General features: G+C 42.0%; 2 protein-coding genes across 4 annotated transcripts in view; one reads left to right on the forward strand and one right to left on the reverse strand.

Annotated features, from left to right (window-relative positions):
- Nucleotides 1-7,072, reverse strand: part of angptl2b (angiopoietin-like 2b) — a 41,800-nt gene extending 34,728 nt beyond the window's left edge. The window contains exon 1 of the mRNA XM_067969746.1: nucleotides 6,422-7,072. The gene's annotated coding sequence lies outside the window, so the exon portion shown is untranslated. The remainder of the gene's footprint in view (nucleotides 1-6,421) is intronic.
- Nucleotides 1-19,291, forward strand: part of ralgps1 (Ral GEF with PH domain and SH3 binding motif 1) — a 540,533-nt gene that overhangs the window by 263,798 nt on the left and 257,444 nt on the right. The gene's annotated exons all lie outside the window — the stretch shown is intronic.

Below are 19,291 nucleotides of genomic sequence, written 5' to 3' on the forward strand. Positions count from 1 at the left end.
ATAAGGAGTAATTGTTCCAAACGGGTCAGAGTTACATTTATATAATGCCTTTCATTACTTCAGGGCGTCCCAAAGCACTTCTCAGCCAATAAGCTACTTTTTGAAGTGCAGTCACTGTTGTAATGTAAGTAAACATGACAGCCAATTTGCACACAGCAGGGTCCCACAAACAGCTATGCAATAAATGACCTAACAATCTGTTTTAGTGATGTTGATGGAGGAATAAATATTGACCAGGACACCAGGAGCAATAGCTCCATGGAATCATTTACATCGACCTGAGAGGGCAGACGGGGCCTCAGTTTAACAAGTCCGGTCACTATTATGTAGGCAAATGTGGCAGCTAACTTACACACAGCGAGGTCCCACAAACAGAAAATTAATGAATGGTCAAGTTGTCTGGTTTTTTTTTGGTGTTGCTATTTTAGGGAGGTATGTTGGCCAGAAATGTAGTTCTATTTTAATTTAGTTGACAAAAGCACAATCATTTTAATCAAGAAAATGACATTACTTCACACAACCAGCTTTTCTTTTGCTAGCATAGGTGCTTTTTTAAATCTGTTCTTGAGTTGTTGGCAAGGCAGAATTTATTGCCAATTAGTTGTTGCCCTGAGGGCACTAAGAGTTAACCACATAGTGCGGGACTGGAATCGCGTGTAGGCCAGACCAGGTAGGGGTGGCAGGAACCCTTCCTGAAGGACATCAGTGAACCGTCAGTGACAATACAGCAGCTTTTTACGGTCATTTTGTTTTACTGGTGCCAATCCACAGATTTCCATATATCATTGAATTCAATAGAATATTACCCGTAACCGATTCAGAGGTAAGAGGTGTGGGGCAGGAAGTTGTCGGGGAGTTCCACTCGGGTATATATTGGTTGTCACTCTAGACTCGAGCCATCTTCCACCCCCCACCCCCCACCCCCCTCCCTGTCAGCCGCCCCTAGACCCTTTCTGCTCTCTTCAAATGGCACCCAACAGCGGCACAGCATAGCCAGATAGGACTCATCAGCAGGAGAAGTAGTAGCCCATTTCAACCCTTCGATTCCTCAGCAAGGTCCTTGAACACCTTCTCGCCTACCATCTCTGTGGTCCTCTCTCACACTTCTGAATCCTTTCAATCTGGGTTCTGCCCTTCCCACAACATCAAAACCTTGGTCAAATTCAGCAGTGATATCCGATGTGACTTTGAGCATGGCATATTATCGCTCTTTGTGCTTCTTGACCACTGTTCAGTATTTGACACGGTCAGTCACTAACCTCACCCAGCTCCACCTTTTCACCCTCACCCTCAATTCCATGACCGCATCTGTGTTGTCGTCTGTCTAATCTCCAATGAATGACCCAGAATCTCCTCCAGTTGAATATTGGGAAGAAAAAGCTACCTTACTCAGCTCCCACCAAAAATTCTGTGCCCTGGCCAGTGGCTCCATCCCACTCTACGGATCGTCACTCAGGCTGGATCGGACAGTGCATCACCTCAGTATCCTGTTTGACCCAGAGCTAATCTTAAACCACTTATCTTATCTATCTTAAAGCCACCTTCACAGAATTGTCTGCTTCTTTGTCACCTCTTTCCTCTGCCACCCGAAACATTGTCCACAGTTTTGTTACCTTTAGACTTGACTTGTCAAATACCCGACTAATCATTTCCACCGCCCCCCCCCCGCCCCGGCAAGCTACAGCCTCCAGAAACTTCAACTTGTCCAAAATTTCCTCTGTCTGTGTCCTGTTCTGCGGCAGTCTCGCCCATCACCCACTGATCTCCATTGAGTCCTTATCTCCAACACATAGTCTCATCCTCATCTACGATCCATCTGCAGTCTCACTCAGCTTTATCCCCTAACCCATGTTCTTGGTTTCACTAACCTCCTTCAGCCTTATCCCAAAACCCATGTTTTTCATTTCACTGACTCTGTGTAAACCCCTCCACCTTCAGCAGCAGAAGCTTCAACTGTCTCAGCCCGACTGTCTGGAACTACCTCCCTAAATCACTCTGCCTCGTTACCTCTCTGCCAACCATTAAAACTGATCAGTTGGACCATGGTTTTGGTCGTCTCTCCAAACCTTCCCACTGCTGCTTGATGTCTATTTTCTCCTTTGTGGGTTGTTTTCTGAGTTAAAGGTGGTATATAAATGCAAGTTATTATTGTGGCGCTGAAGCATTTAAATCTGCATTGTGCCACTGAATAAATTTTAATTTCATCAGTATGACAGCAACATTATTAATTCTAACATAGCAGAAGAAAAAGATGTGTTCACCTTATGTGAGACTATCCCTTTGAATATCTCTTTTCAACGGTTTGGAACTGTTCTTCCTAAAACTTCGTCAAAAAAAATTATGCCAGTTTAGCAGTTTCTCGGGAGTTGCCTAGCAACATATTTTCGTGGAACATTGCTGTATTTTATGAACAAGCATAATGTCAAGGGAAATGTAGTTAGCGAACAATAAACGGTTTCTTTCCACTTTGAAAGAAAGCACAATGTGTCAATGGGTAGTATTGAGTTTTCACAGAAAGTACTTGGTACCTGGCAATATTTTGTCCATTTTAAATTCAGTCAACTTATGGTTTAATGCGTGTGTATTTTGGAAAATAATTCTCAAAAATTATCTGCAGCTTTTCAGCAGTGCTTTTGTTTATTGTCTTGCCTCCTTGTTTGTAACTGAATCTTTTCTGGATAAAAAAATTAACTGGCATCCTATTATGGAAACTAGAAAGCAGAATTCCAAAAGAAACAGAACGAAGCCACAATTAGTACTTTGGACACAGGGTAGGAATTTTGCTTCAGAACAGTCTGTAACTCGGCTTATTCTGCACTTTTATATAGCCTAAATCAGGCAGAGGATGGGGCTGTAGTTGGCAAATGAAAACAGTGATATGTGTTGTGCATGCTGTATTTTAGGTGTACTGTACCTGTCTGAATCACATAGTATGAATTTGGTAGTTTCCTTTGAATTTATCTCCCTATTTTCTGCCGTTCATTTCTCAGGAATCATTTGCTGCCATGCAGCCACCGTCTTCAGCTGAGGGGATAGCACAGTCCAGTTTGTAACAGTCTAGTCTAGTCTAGTCTGTGGAAATCTCCATGACCTCATTGTAGCTCTGTGTCAGTTGATGAACAATACTCTTGAAGTAATCTTATTGTAAGAGGTGAGCCAACTGTGTCACACGACTCCTCTCTCCTGAGTTAGCATGTCCCAGGAATGTCCCAGCATAATGTAACAATCCAAATGAGAAACTAAACTTGCGCCCAACAATGGCCAGCAGTCTCAAGTGATGTTGCTGCTGTTTGACTTCAACCCGAGACCATCTGTTGTCTGGAGGGCAGGTGCTCTGCTGCCTGTGTTACTTAGGTGTGCCCTGTCCAGCCACACATTTAATCCAGTTTTATTTATAATTAAGTGATCTACGGTGGAATCAGTTGAGGTATTTTCTTTTTTTGCAGCCAACTTTTCTTAGTGATGTTTGTTCATTCGAAACAAAAGTCAGGACAAAGTATCACTAAGACCGCCACCACCACACTGCGGAATGTCACTTTCTACAAAGTAGCTTAGTGAAGTATGTGTGTGCATGATGCAACCGTATTTCAGGCTTTATGTTCTTGTATAGACTGATGCCAATACTATTTCTGACTTGCTGCAATCTAAATGGGGAAGAACCTGAAATGGGTCAAGTTGGCTCAAGTCAAACATGATCCATTTAATATGTTAACTTTCTAAAGAATAGGCGCTAGGATCCCCCCCAACAAAACAGGTACAGAAACCAGAGTATATGGAAAGTTTGTAATAAAGCAAGAGAAATGTTGACATCTGTTAATTGTAAACAATTTTACAACACCAAGTTATAGTCCAGCAATTTTATTTTAAATTCACAAGCTTTCGGAGATTTTCTCCTTCCTCAGGCAAATGAGGAAGGAGAAAATCTCCGAAAGCTTGTGAATTTAAAATAAAATTGCTGGACTATAACTTGGTGTTGTAAAATTGTTTACAATTGTCAACCCCAGTCCATCACCGGCATCTCCACATCATGACATCTGTTAAAGCACTGTACTGTCCAGTCTGCTAAGGTAAAGAGCTGATGTGATGTAAGCAGAACTTTGTTCAAAATCCCCAACTTATTTTCCATTTTGTCCATGTATACACAATGTTATATCGACTGGTTAGAACTTATTGTAAATGACAGCATTCCATTGTATTGCAAAGAATGACATGGTAGAATTTAAACCATCGGTCTTTTCAAGGAACTGTTTCAATGTTTAGTTACAAGATGTTGAAAAGGTTAATGCGGGCCTGTCGATGGGTAATGTTAATGCTTCTGCGTGTCAATTAAAGAAGGTATTATGGACATTACTGAGAAAGCATCAACTATCACTGGATCATTGGTGGCTAAGCAATGGTTTTCAAATGGCTTATTAGTTGTTAGGCAAGTCGATTTTTGACTGGCTTTGTTGCTTCTGACAAAGCCTTATTTTTTATGCAGACTCGTGTCACTCTTCAAACTCTTATCAGTATCATGTGCACCAATAACTAGCATGGCAACAAAGTCAGATGGCCCCAATTGTTATCCCTATTGTGGTTGCACTGGCTGCACCACTTTTGCTGAGCATGCATATGAAGCTCTCTGCAACTTAAATAAACTGTTTGCATAAGTGTAACCCAGCAAAAGAAATTTAAGATCCAAGCACCGTACAATCCAGTCCAGCTGATTTGTGTATTTGCCGCAGAACAATTTTTAAAACTTTCCAACGACTTTTGTGTGCAGTTACTGCAGCAGTTGAGTTTGGAATTGGCCGACGTAGGTAACACAGTGCCGGTAACCTGATCTGCCTTTGAAACGTTCAAACGTTTATTGTCTGTGGTAGTAATAAGCTTAAGGATTTTTTTCTCTTTCCTATCAGATTTTGAACTAAGTTACAGGCTGACCCCCAACCCCCCCCCCCCCCCCCCCACCACCCCACTGAATATTGCTCTGGCGGGGGTTACCTGGGTCCGAGATAACTGGTGTGTGCCCTTTGTTTTTCTTTCAGTTCAGCAACAGCACTTGAACTTGCCAAGATTTTTCTCAACGTCAGCCTGCTTGTGGAAAGTGTGTCTCATGTAGAGAAACCGCCACATTAACTCTTAGCGTACAAAAATAAAATGGGGGGTAAAAACAGTTTTTTTCCCCCCCCCCTCCTATTGTTTGTTTGATACTATCTTGTCAGTTGTGGTTTACTCCTCCCCCGCCCCCCCTCTTCTCTTTCCCCCTCCCCCCTCCATGTCCTGCCTCCTCCCCCCTTCCTGCACACAATGACCATGGAGAAAGAAACTTTTGTTTCATTCAAAGCCTGAACTCCGAGGTTTTGTCAGGAGAGTCTGCCAGCCCAAGAGACTGCATCCTAAGAGTGATCAGCTAGCTGGGCATTCTTGGCATTCTTGGGCACCTCATTAAAGTCTGCTGTCACAGGCAAGCTGCTGATCAGTGAGAAAGAACTTGGAACGTACTTTACATTTTCTTTGAAAGAGAAATCCTTCATCTCTGTAGCGTTCCACTTTATTTTCTTTAAGACTGTTATAGAGCAATTTTCTTTCTATTCAATCCGGTTATAAACATATTGAAACAAATAGGCTCTTGTCTTGGTTATTGCAGACCTTGTTCAATAGAAGCTTATTTTATTCTTTGCAGAGCTCAATTGACTACTGAAAGGAATATGTAAAAAAAAATGTCAGCAATATTAAACTGAGTCTGTTCTACTTGAAGCTCATTTGTTTTTCTGCAGTAATTGAATATGTGTTAAGTGATGCTGTGCACGGAAGTTTTACACGGTCTTTCCTGTTACCTTGAAATATAAGTAACAATTGAACTTCTGAAACAAATAAGTTTTTGTCTCCGCTCGGGCTAACCATCAGATTCAGGCTCTTTATATCTATTATTGCAGTATAATTGAGTCTTTTTAAAAAGAAAGTGTGAAAAATTAGTTAAAGTTACTTCTAGGTCTGCTGTAAAAACTGCTAAATAAATAAGACCTTATGAGCACAAAGAGATGGTGCCAATTTTGTTGGCTAATAAAGTGGTCATAAAGACAGTGATTAAGAAAAGAAATTTTTCACAATATTCTGTAACCTCAGCCTTCACACAGTGTTGAGATGCTAGCTGTGCTCCCAAAGTTACACAATGACTTACTAATTATCATTTTACATTTTTAAAAAAAGTTTTAAAAGAAAGTTACTTAGTAGTTTCACTAAAATTCTTAAGATCACTGCATCGAAGACAGTGAAAAGTCTGGATTTAAATATTAGTGCAGCTCAATTTGATTTGTAATGGTAATTATCATGCTTGCTGAACAAAAAAAACATTCTGTTCTTAATTGGTTTCCTTCTGGATTTGACATTTAAAACTCTTTGTGCAAGTCTAAAGAGGTACTGAAACAGACGTTCTTACCAGATTGATGTTGCCAGTATTGTCGTCCTTACTCTTTTAACTTTCTTGCCTCTGCTGTTTAACTGGACAGAATGCCTGTGTGAAGTGTAGCATCTCACCAGAGTGACTGCTATCAAAGACTCCAAGCTTTCCTCTGTGTAAATCACTGTGGCTTCGCTTGTCAAAGACTTTCAAGCACTTGATGCCCAGGTATCAGTTCCAAGCAGTGAATGCCAAAAAAACAGTTTTTATAATATTTTTATTCCTAACTCTTCTATCGACACTTAACAGGTCTTTTGTGTAAACAACACCATTGGTCTTCAGTATTTACTGCAAAAATGTTGTAAAAAAATGAGTTAAGAGAATTCTTGCAGTCTATTAAGGCAGCGAGTTAGCACGCTGTCTGGGTTGTGGCTTACTGACAAACCAGAGTATCTGCAACATCAGCATGGCACTGGTATGAAGAACATTCAAGTCCAGCATGTCATCTTCTTTGTTCTGAGCATATAACTTGGGAAGGATAACTAACTGGTACTCTGGATCCTTTTGTGATATATTTACATTCTGAAGAGAGCTCCCAAGTGAAATTACAGCACGTAGGCAAGTCTTGCGTAGGACCTCCTTTTTCCCCACTCCCTCTGTTTCAGAGCTGCATGAGCAGATGTACAATCTGCAGAGCCTCCCTCCACCACCACAGATACCAGTGGGCGGGCTCAAGCAAACGCTTCAGTGCAATGATGTCACAGCAGTCAGCTCGAATTAAAGGGATGTGGACTGCCCCCTCAGCTTTTGGCAAGCACTGTGGTGGAAAACCCTGCCTTTTGACAGCAACACAGAAACATGCAACATAGTTACAATGAAGATGTCAACAGTTTAAAATAGATAGATTTCAGTAGAGGGCAGAAGATCTCCTCCAGATTTCATTAAAGCTTATTTTAGGTATAGTTTGTAAGCTAAAGGAAAGTACCGTTTTACACATGCATTTGTGTTTTTACAAGTCGAAAGTGGAGAAAACTGATGAAAAAGTAGAACATAACATCAAATGTGGTGGGGAGAAAGTTCAGCAAATGTGAAGGGTGAATAAAGTGAGTGCTAACAGTGTCTTGTATTGTATAAACTACTTCACACAATACTTGCATCACTAAAATGTGGTGCTGAAAATCTTAGTGTCTGCATTGTTTCTCCTCCAACATTTAAGTGTTTGTAGATGAGCTCCACGCTGTGCTTATAGTAATTCATAATTGCAATTCCCTCTTAGAACTTAGTGTTGTAAGATGGCATTTTTACACTGGGGGAAACTGCAGATCCTGTTTATATTGGCAGTGGCAAAATGAAATTTGACTTATGCGGCATTTGGTATTTTGTGGATTTGAGGTCAATTGTAACCAGTCGTTGAGATTACTGTACCTTAAAGGAGCATTGTCATAGGAACTTTAGGAACAGGAGAAGGAAATTCAGCCTCTCGAGCCCCATGATCATGGCTGATGTGCACCTCAACTCCACTTACCCACCTTTACTCCATACCCCTTGATACCCTTACCTAACAAAAATCTATCTCATCCTCATCATGTACTTTGCTAAACTCTTTGCCAGGTTTGCACATTTAAATACCTCCATGCAAAAAGTTGTACAACTGAAATTAGTAATCTAATCCATAGAATCTTACAGCACAGAAGGAGGCCATTGGGCCTGTCCTGCCTGTGTTGGCTCTTTGAAAGAGCTGTCCAATTTAGTCCCACACCTCAGCTTTTTCCCCATAACCCTGCAAATTAGTCCTCTTCAAGTACATGTCCAGTTGCCTTTTGAAAGTTCCTATGGAATCTGATTCCACCACCCTTTCAGGTAGTGCGTTCCAGATCTTAACAACCCTCTGTGAAAAAAATTCTTATTTCCCCTCTAGTTCTTCCTCCAATTATTTTAAGTCTATGACCTCTGGTTACCGACCCACTTGCCAGAGGAAACAGTTTCTCCCTACTTGCTCTATCAAAAGCCTTCACCATTTTGAATACCTCTATTCGGTCTCCCCTTAATCTTCTCTGCTCTTGGGAGAACAATCCCAGCTTCTCCAATCTCTCCACATAACTGAAGTCCTTCATCCCTGGTATCATCCTGGTAAACCACCTCTGTACCCTCTCCAAGGCCTTGATATCCTTCCCAGAATTGTACACAATACTCCAACTGAGGCCTAACCAGTGTTTTGTAAAGGTTTAGCATGACTTCCTTGTTTTTGTATTCAGTGCCCCTATCTACAAAGCCAAGTATCCCATATACTTAACTGCCTTATCAACTTTTCCTGCTACTTTCAAAGATTTGTGAATATGCACCACCAGGTCCCTCTGCTCTTGCACCCCCCCCCCCCCTCAAGATAGTACCATTTGGATTATACTGCCTCTCCATGTTGTTCCTCCCAAAGTGCATCACTTCACACTTATCCACATTAAATTGCATCTGCCATGTGTCTGCCCATTTCACCAGTCTGTCGATGTCCCCCTGAAGTCTGCTACTATCCTGCTCACTATTTACCACGTTGCCAAGTTTAGTATCATCCGCAAACTTCAAAATTGTACTCCCTATACTCAATCCAGGTCGTTTATATACAACAAGAAAAGCAATGGTCCTAATACCGACTCGCGGGGGAACCCATTGCATACTTTTCCCCAGTCAGAAAAACATCTGTTCACCACCACTCTGCCTCTTAACCCTTAACCAATTACCTACCCAAGTTACCACCATCCCTTTAATCCCATGTGCTTCTATTTTCCAAATAAGTCTGTTATGCGGTACTTTATCAAATGCCTTTTGAAAGTCCATATACACAACATCTACTGCACTACCTTCATCAACCCTCTCTGTTACTTCATCAAAGAACTCAATCAGGTTATAGTCAGACATGATTTGCCTTGAGCAGATCCATGCTGGCTGTCCCTTATTAACCCTTGCTTCTCCAAGTGAGAATTAATTTTGCCTTTGACAATGGCCTTAAGTATTTTTCTTACCATTGATGTTAGACTGATTGGCCTGTAGTTCAGGTTTACCCCGCTCCCCTTTTTTGAACAAGGGTGTAACATTTGGAATCCTCCAGCCCTCTGGCACCACTCCCATATCCAAGGAGGATTGAAAGATTGTGGTCAGAGCTTCAGCTCTACCCTAGCTTCCTTCAGCAACCTAGAATGCATCCCACCTGGACCGAGTGACTTGTTTACTTTGAGTGTTGCCATCCTATTGAGCACCTCCTCTCTGTTTATTTTTATCCTATCCAATATCTCTACTTCCCCCCCCCCCCCCCGCAACTCTGCTGTGACGTTAGCATCATCCTCTTCTTTTGTGAAGACAGATGCAAAGTACTCATTCAGTAATTCAGTACGTCAGTCATGCCCTCTGCCTCCACAAAATTTCCTTTTTAGTCTCTCATCGACCCCACCATTCCTTTAACTACCATTTTACTTTTTATATGTTTATAAAAGATTTTTGGGTTCCTTTTATGTTACCTGCTAATCTTTTCTCATAATCTTTGCCCTTATATATTTTTTTCAATTTTCCCCTGCACTCTCTGTATTCTGCCTGGTTTTCGACTGTACCTGACATTTGTCATAAACCTTTTTCTGTTTTATTTTAATCTCCTATTTCCTTTGTCATCCAGGGAGCTCTAGCTTTGGATGCCCCATCTTTCCTCCATGTGGAAATATGCGTGGTTTGTACCCGAACTATCTCCGCCTTGAAGGCCTGCCATTAGTCATTTACTGTTTTCCTGGCCAGTCTTTGTTTCCAGTCCACCTGTGCTGGATCTCTTCTCAAATCATTGAAATTGGCTTTCTTCCAGTTGGGTATTTTCACCGATGATTTTTGTTGGTCCTTTTCCATAACTACTTTAAACCTAATTATATTATAATCACTATTACCCAGATATTCTCCCACTGAAACACACTCTATTTGCCCGACTTCATTCCCCAGAACTAGATCCAACACTGTATCCTTCCTTTTTGGGCTAGAAACATACTGATTAAGAAAGTTCTCCTGTACACATTTTAGGACTTTTTCACCCTCCTTGCCCTTTACTCTGTCTCTCCCCCCCCCCCCAACCCCAGTCCATATTAGGGTAATTGAAGTCCCCTACTATTACTGCTCTATTATTTTTACATTTCTGTGAAATTTGTCTACAGATTTGCTTCTCTTTCTCCTCACATTTTGGGGGTCTATAGTGAACACCCAGCAATGTAACAGCTCCTTTTCTGTTCCTTAACTCTAACCAAATAGATTCAGTCTTTGCGCACTCTAGTATATCGTCCCTCTGTAGAACTGTAATATTATCCTTGACCAATTCTATCTTTTTTCCTTCCCTATCCCTCCTGAATACATTGTAGCCAGGAATGCTTAGTTCCCATTCCTGCCCATGTTTAAGCCAGGGCTCTGTTACAGCCACTATATCACAACCCCATGTGGCAACTTGCGCCTCCAGCTCATCAGCCTTATTTGTAACACTCCTCGCATTAACACACATGCATTCCAACACTATCCTAGTCGGTTTTGCTTTTTTCCTCTATCTAATTCCTGCTCTTTCTGGACTATTATTTCTTTGTCCCTCCTAGCTTTCTTTGCATCTTGTCTCTTCTCTCTGTTGCTGTGTCCTGATGCCCCTCCCCCTGCCAAATCAGTTTAAATCCTCCCCCACATCACTAGTTAATCTCCCCGCGAGGACATTGGTCCCAGCCCAGTTCAGGTGCAATCCGTCCGGCTTGTACAGGTTCCTCCTGCCTCAGAACTGGTCCCAATGCCCCAGGAATCTGAAGCCCTCCCTCCTGAACCACTTCTCCAGTCACCCATTCACCTGCACTATCTTCCTGAATCTGTACTCACTAGCACTGGGAGTAATCCAGAGATTACCACCTTTGAGGTCCTGCTCTTTAATCTTTTTTCTAGCTCCTAAAACTCTGCCTGCAGGACTTCAACGCTTTTCCTGCCTATGTCTTTGGTTCCAACATGGACCACACCTGTGTCAGTGCTGTCTGAGGAGTTTGGTCGACAAACGTGAGATCTCCACTTCCTCAGGCTAGTTTACTGACTAAAATGTATTCAAGAATGAACCTGTGGATGATGCTGAATAATCTATCAAGTGTATGTATGAAGCATGTAGTTAGCAGCTAATTCTGTGCCAAACAAGTCTGAATCACAATTCAAACCTTTAAATGGAATTTTTTTTTGTCATTTCCGTGGACACAATGTAAACAGAAACAAAATATGTCTGTTGACCCCAGCAAGTAAGTTGTGACCCTAACAACTTGTTATTGAACAATCACATCGTACAATCTTGGCATTTCGACACCAAAACACTAAGCTGGTCCACAGAAAATTAATTGCAACGTGAAATCTTCATGTAAATAGGACCATTATGCCAGATTTTCCACTCAAGTGAAATCCTGAGCAGAAGTGGTACGGAACATGATTCATGCCTCTCCAATATCAAGACCCCAAGGTGAGCTCCAGGCGTAAGCAATGCCTTGGATTCAGAGCTCACCCATTTGAGGAGGAGTGGGGAGTGGAGGACGGGGGTGGGGGGGTGCTGCGGCAGGAACCAACATGTTGCTTTAAGGGTCTACAAGTTAAAGAACCAAGCATGCTCCAAAATGGATTGGCAGCAGAACAGAAAATTCATTATCCAAATAAAGCCTGGTAGGTGTGCATAATGTGCTTGTGTTATGTGACACTGCTGTAGGAGTGATCTGGAGGGAGTGAGGCAGAGGAGGGGAGGCCCTGTGTGACATAGAGCGGTGTAGGAACCCCAGGAGAGCAGCACAGGGCAATAGAAGGAAGTGGTCAAGTGCTACCACTGAGCCAAAGCTGCCAACTATCTAGGATCAAATCTTGTTCAGCTAGGATGAAAATGTCCTGCCTTTGAGCTTTATTAGGGATTGAGGCTAAATGAGGCTTAATCTTAATGGACAAGAGGCTCAGTTGTCCCACATTTTTTTGTCAAATGTGGGACAACTGAGATAATTTTGCATCATGTCACCTGCAATTGTTAGTGACAGAAGCTGTTTTGTTAATTCTGTAATCTCGTACATTGAAAACATTATCGTAGACCAGGGTAGGAAATGGATGCATATCACTGTGCCAATTGTCACCACCCTTTGAGGTATTGGGGTTATATAAAAGAATTGTAGCTTTGTGCATTACCTAACATAAAACTATTAATGCTTTCAAAAGGTGTAAGATAGAAAAATGATTCATTCTTCCATTTCATATCATGGTAAAAATATATCCACAAAATTAGAAATACTAACCTAGGTTTGAAAAAACACAACTGATGCCATTTTGTTCAGACTGCAGTGTCTGACTAATTGACTGCTGTTCACACACTGCATCTCCTGTAAAAGGCAGCTGTTGTGTTCCTATCCCCTCTCACAGCCCAGTAAATGTTGCAACCAATCCCACCAATCTCAAACATTATCTGCAAGCCTTTCTCTAACTTAATGATGATTTGTGAGACCCAACAACAATCAGGATTTACATTTTCAGTTCCCTTCCTCGTCCTCCGCCAATGTTGTTCCATCCTCTGCTGAAGGCTCTGATTCTTGCTGGAGTGTGGCTCCCTGGACGCTGATGGCCTTCTGGGAAATCACCCAAGTAGCCACTCTTCTTGTGAGCCTAGACAGTGAGTATTGATAAATGAGTTAATGATGGAGGGCATCACAGTCTACGTTACCCTACCCTATCAATAGATGCACACTCAGCAAGGGTTGTCCAATTGCTGCTCGACCCTCTTCCCAGCCCAAGGCCACTGAAGCCCTCACTAAAATAAGCTATCTCGGCGTAGAGTGAGAATTGCACCTGGGACCTTCTTGTCAGCAGTACAGCGAATATACCCACAAAGCTATGAAGGGACCTCTTTTTTAAGCTCGCAATATAAAAAAAAATCAACCGAAGTAACATCTGTTAGGGACAAACCACTAATGAAATCTTCAGCCTCCGTTGTTAGCATGCTCATTAGATGGGGCTATACTACAATCAGCAAATAAGTTTTTTAATGGGTTGATTCTACCGTCAGTGTTTAAATTGCAGCATCTCCACAGTGATGCTTTTACTTTTTTTCTTTTTTAAGTTGCAGCAATTTCATAATACTTATCTCCAAATGGATATCTGCCAAAAATCACCTCCAAAATCGCTACCATTTTGTTTTTATGTTTTTTTAAAAAAATAGTTGTGAAGCTTTTATGGAGCACTCTTTCAAGAGTTGGCCGAGAATGCAGTCACCTCTGCACGCAACCCCTTAGTCAGTCTGTAATGTCAGCTATGCTTTCTTGAAAACAATCCAAACTGGGACAGTGAAGGGGAGCAGGATAAATATGTGTGTATTTGATGATGCGGATACCCAGGAGGGCTCTGTAAATTAAAAGAGGCTTTAGAAAAATTATAATTCTATTTTGAGTCAAATCTTCCATCATTCGGTGTTGTTCTGTATTCTTTTCCCTGTTTTTAAATGGGGGAGTTACAGGACAGAGCAGCTTCAAAACACAATTACATTTGATGTGAATGAGCAGAAAAATACGCAAGCCTGTTTCCATTATAGTATTCATTCCAGTTTAGATCAAAGCTTTAGATAGTCATTATCTTCTAAGTAGTTTGTATAAATAACAGTCATACTATTACGAGGTTAGAATTCTCATAATGATTTCTTCAGCAAATAGATAATTCCTGTGGATACCATCAAACTTTCCTCTCTCCGTCATGCATAAATCATTCACATTACTGAAAAATGTCATACGTTTAGTATTATTTTGTTTCCTCTTAGATAGTTTATAAATATTTCTTTGGGTTGGGTTGGTAATTAGACTGCCAAGCTAGGAGAGCCAAGTTCAAATCTCAAATTACACTTGATGTTCACACTTGTAGTTCTGGAGATTGTGTTTCACCATACTTGGAGGGAGGGAGGGAGAGAAAATTGGTCATGAGAGAAAGGGAAAAATGTACCTCTTTGCACTGCTCAAGTTTGGCACTTTGTGGATCAACAGGAAGCTCTGCAGAGATGTTCATAGGCTGGACCATGTGCTGCTAGTGCATCAAAAACTCAATGTTTGCACAGGCAAAGAAAGATGTTCTGAATCTAGAGCTCTCTGACCTTTCTCTTGTCTGACTCATTTCACTCAGAATCTCTGATCTTAGTCCACATATCTTGTTTTACTCCAGTTTTCTGAACTCCAACCCATCTGTCTCTCCTTCTGCCTGCTTATAACTTGTTTTTTTCCCCAATTCTCCAACAGCCTGAACACATTCTGTCCCAACTTTCTGATCTTCATCCTGTGCTGTGTTTTCCCTGCCCTGGAGCCTCATCTCTTATGCCTGACACTCCCTCCTGCTATGTCAGTAGTTTCTTGATTTCTTTCCTGTAGTGTGTCTCATTCTTTTTTTTTATATTTTATCTACTTTTGAGAGCACTTTCCTCTTCACTCTTAATTTTTTTCCCCTTCACTGGGACCTTTCAATCCCACCTGCTTCCAGGATACTATTTCTCCAACCACTGGGAGTTACATAACAAAGGCCCATTAGATACTTCCCACGGCTGATTTTCATCTCACTACCTGTTTCCGTTCCTGTTGAAAACAGGGCAGTAGTGAGACAAAAATTGCAGGGAACAAAACGCTCCCGCCAACTTCCCACTGTCTTCAACTTGCTGCAATTTTGGAGGGGGGGGCCTTGAAATAGGCGGTCAGTGCTCCTGCCTGAAACCGGTGGACACCTCCTTTAATATATTTAAATCGGGGACCTATGACGTATTTAGGACCCCGATGCAGTTTTAGTTTTCCATTGGGCGGAGCACGTTTTCTACCCGTTGGAATTGACGGTGAGCAGTATAACCAGCGAGTCCCTTGAAGGCTGCTCCAAAAAATATTACAGGTAAGTTTTCAAATGGTTTTTGTGGGACCAGGAGGAGCATGAACAAATATCATCCCGCCTACTGCTGTTCACTCCACAGCCCCCTCCCCCCTGGTATCACCTGATCCACCTACACCTTAAGGTGTCCCTGCTGGCTTGGTTCTATGAAGAAGCTACCAGATTTCATCCCCCACTCCCCAAATCAGTGGACTGCCTGTCAGTAATTTAACGCTGGCAGCTTGCTGATTTTAGATCACCAAAATTGATCGGGCATCTCGCTAGTGACATTGGGCGGGCAGTGATATCGCAACGCCCAATGTCCATCCAAATTAAAAGTCAACACATAGTTGAATCACGTGTGTGTGTGCGTCTGTCAATGCATGAGAGGAAGAACACCTCAGGGAATAAGGGTAACTTTGCACTTCAGAGAAAAAGTGTGTGTTCTGGAATATTCTAAGTCAAAATAATTAAAATTGCTAAAGGGCTCCAATCTCATCTCCATCTCATTTGCCCCACAGCACTGCAGCTGAGATCAGAAACGGAGCAGAATGGGGAAATCAAACCCGTACACCTTTCATTTTGCGGCACCTCAGTTTTGCTCTGCAAAATGCTGCACCGTTGGACCTGCGCGGCCCGAACTGTATCTCACTCCTGGCTGTATCTGGCATTTTTGGCTATGTTTCCTGCTACCCTAGTTGCTCTGTTCTCGTTTTCTAAGCTCTTTCTGGGTTTTATCTCATTCTGTTGTGACTCTCTGACCTTTCTCCTGGTTGTATCTCCTACTATTTCAGTCATGTCTTGCCCTGTTCCGGCTATCTGATTTCTTCTCTGGCTGTATCCCTTTTTTGTCCCGTTGTTAACTCAGTCCACTGATCATTTTTTTTTCTCTTTCCCCCCCCACCCCCACCCCCACCCCCCCCCGACTCCTTCCCTGCCTCCCCTCTATACATCAATTTGTCACTCACTAAGACCATTGAAGAACTTGCTACTCTTAGTTGAGAAAGTTCACACTGTTTGAGTTTCAGTTGAGTGGAAAACAACAGACAGTGAAACATAAAATACAAAAAAAAAGTAACTGAACTAAGATTCATGAAAGAAAAGCAGTGCTCAGTGAGGAAAGAGAAACCAAAAGGGCAGTGTAGAATAAAACAACATAAAAATGATGAAACTATGAAGAGTAAGTCTGGAGTAGATTTAATTATATGAATAGTTTGTGTCAATTATTTTTCTAAGATACTGTTTTTACGCATTGAAGCCCTTTAGTAATTTTAATTACTTTGACTTAGAATATTCCAGAACACACATTTTTTCTGATGTTTTTCTTTGAAGTGTGAAGTTACCATTATTCCCTAAGGTGTTCCTTCCTTTCATGTATCGACAGACATAGACACACATGTGGTTCAACTCAATGTTGTGAGAAATATAGATCCGTTCTAATTTTATTTCATTTTTGTTAAAAAGACACACCCGGCACACCCAGTCCAATAACATTGCATTAAAAATGGTCCAAGCCTCCTATCTACCTATACTTATATTTGGCTAGGAGTATGCCTCTTTGTACTACCTTCACATTAGAAATGATACGGATCCAATAAACATGCAAGTGTGTGTGAATATGGCCGTGTTTTCCATGAAGCACTTTTCCTCTGAGGCATATTAACAGCAGATATTTGGCACTTGGTCTGTTTGTTTTTTGATCAGACACCTATGATTTACTTTATATCCCAACTGAAATGAATCCATTGTTGCTAAACCTCCTTAAAGCAGCACATACATCATTCCTATGTAAACTCACCATGTTGAGTGAATAGTTTGACATAACTAATGCGTGTCAATGAGACAGCAGTTAAAAAAGCAGCTTGGATCATAATTCCAAAAAAGTGAACAAATGATCCTCGTTAAAATTAAATTCTGTTAAGATGTAAAAACAAAATGGTTAACATAGTGATTTGTTTTTGTGCCACTAGCCCCAACCTGAATATCTGCTTACAGCCAGTGACAGTGTAGATGTATAACTTACAATTAAAGAATTTCAAAGTATGGTTTCCTGCTTCATTTCCACATTTCAAAATCTGCTCTATGATCTTTTTTCTCATAGTTTCTGTTTGACTTTGTTTGCGTGTTCACTTGGAAAAAAATGTGAAAATTTCCATCTGTATTAACCTTTTTAGGTTTGGATTTTGATTTCTTCTCCTGCTGCCATTCTTGAAGTAGGAGATAATTGTGGGGCAGAAGTGTACGGTGTGAAATGTTACAGTATCATGCGTGTGCATCATGACTTTTAGTTTTGCTGTGTGTTGACCATCCACAGCAGCTAAAGCCACAATCAATTTGTTTTGAAATTGCAAAACCAGCATCTGTTGAAGAGGGGGGTTTGATTGAGAGCACTCTACGTAACACTGTGCACTCCTAACATCACCTGAATAAATAAATATGCTAGACACGAGCTTCCGGGACATCACTGCCCAGCACCTTTACATAGATTTGTGTCTAAGAGTCGTGTGGGCAGCATTGTTGATTTAGATCAAACTACAGAAGAGCATAACTCAAAAGTAAGGAGCACAATGAAATTCAGTGCATAATTCGCTCAATTTTGATTCCTGACAAGTTTCAGGAAGAATCTTATACGATGGTGTAATACGTACATTGGTGCATTGGGGTCCATGAGTCACCAGAGAGTGGGTTGATGAGATTTTGACACACATAGAACCATTACAATTCTTGTAACTCGATGCCTGGCTGCCATTCTTTGTGCAAGCAAATGGCTTCTTGTGGGCTAAGAAGGTGGGGAACAGAAATGAAGAAAATGGAAATGAGACACTAAAGACATGAAAGGAGAGGGGGGCAGAACTAGCCACACCTCTAGCCAAGCTGTTCCAGTACAGCTGCAACACTGGCATCTATCCGACAAAGTGGAAAATTGCCCAAGTATGTCCTGTCCACAAAAAGCAGGACAAATCCAATCTGGCCCATTAATACCCCATCAGCTTAGTCTCAATCATCAGCAAAGTGATGGAAGGAGTCATCGAAAGTGCTATCAAGCAGCACTTACTCACCAATAGCCTACTCACCGATGCTCAGTTTGGGTTCCACCAGGACCACTCGGCTCCAGACCTCATTTCAGCCTTGGTCCAAGCATGGATAAAAGAACTGAATTCCAGAGGTGAGGCGAGAGTGACTGCCCTTGACATCAAGGCAGCATTTGACCGAGTGTGGCACCAAGGAGCCCTAGTAAAATTGAAGTCAATGGGAATCGGGGGAAAACTCTGCAGTGGCTGGAGTCATACCTAGCACAAAGGAAGGTGGCAGTGGTTGTTGGAGGCCAATCATGTCAGCCCCAGGACATTGCTGCAGGATTTCCTCAGGGCAGTGTCCTAGGCCTAACCATCTTCAGCTGCTTCGTCAATGACCTTCCCTCCACCATAAGGTCAGAAGTGGGGATGTTCGCTGATGATTGCACAGTGTTCTTTTCCATTCGCAACCCCTCAGATAATGAAGCAGTCTGTGCCCGCCTGCAGCAAAACCTGGACAACATCCAGGCTTGGGCTCATAAGTGGCAAGTAACATTCGCGCCAGGCAATGACCATCTCCAACAAGAGATAATCCAACCACTTGACATTCAATGGCATTACCATCACCGAACCCCCCACTATCAACATCCCGGGAGTCACCATTGACAGAAACTTAACTGGACCAGCCATATAAATACTGTAGCTACAAGAGCAGGTCAGAGGCAGCGTAGTCTATAGCGAGTGACTCACCTCCTGACTCCCGAAAGCCTTTCCACCATCTACAAGACACAGGTCAGGAGTGTGATGGAATACTCTCCACTTGCCTGGATGAGTGCAGCTCCAACAACACTCAAGAAGCTCGACACCATCCAGGACAAAGCAGCCCGCTTAATTGATACCCCATCCAACACCTTAAACATTCACTCTCTCCACCACCGGTGCACCATGGCTGCAGTGTGTACCATCCACAAGATGCACTGCAGCAACTCGCCAAGGCTTCTTGGATAGCACC

The sequence above is a fragment of the Heptranchias perlo genome, chromosome 31, assembly GCF_035084215.1.
Source record: "Heptranchias perlo isolate sHepPer1 chromosome 31, sHepPer1.hap1, whole genome shotgun sequence".
In the NCBI taxonomy this organism is placed as follows: Eukaryota; Metazoa; Chordata; class Chondrichthyes; order Hexanchiformes; family Hexanchidae; genus Heptranchias; species Heptranchias perlo.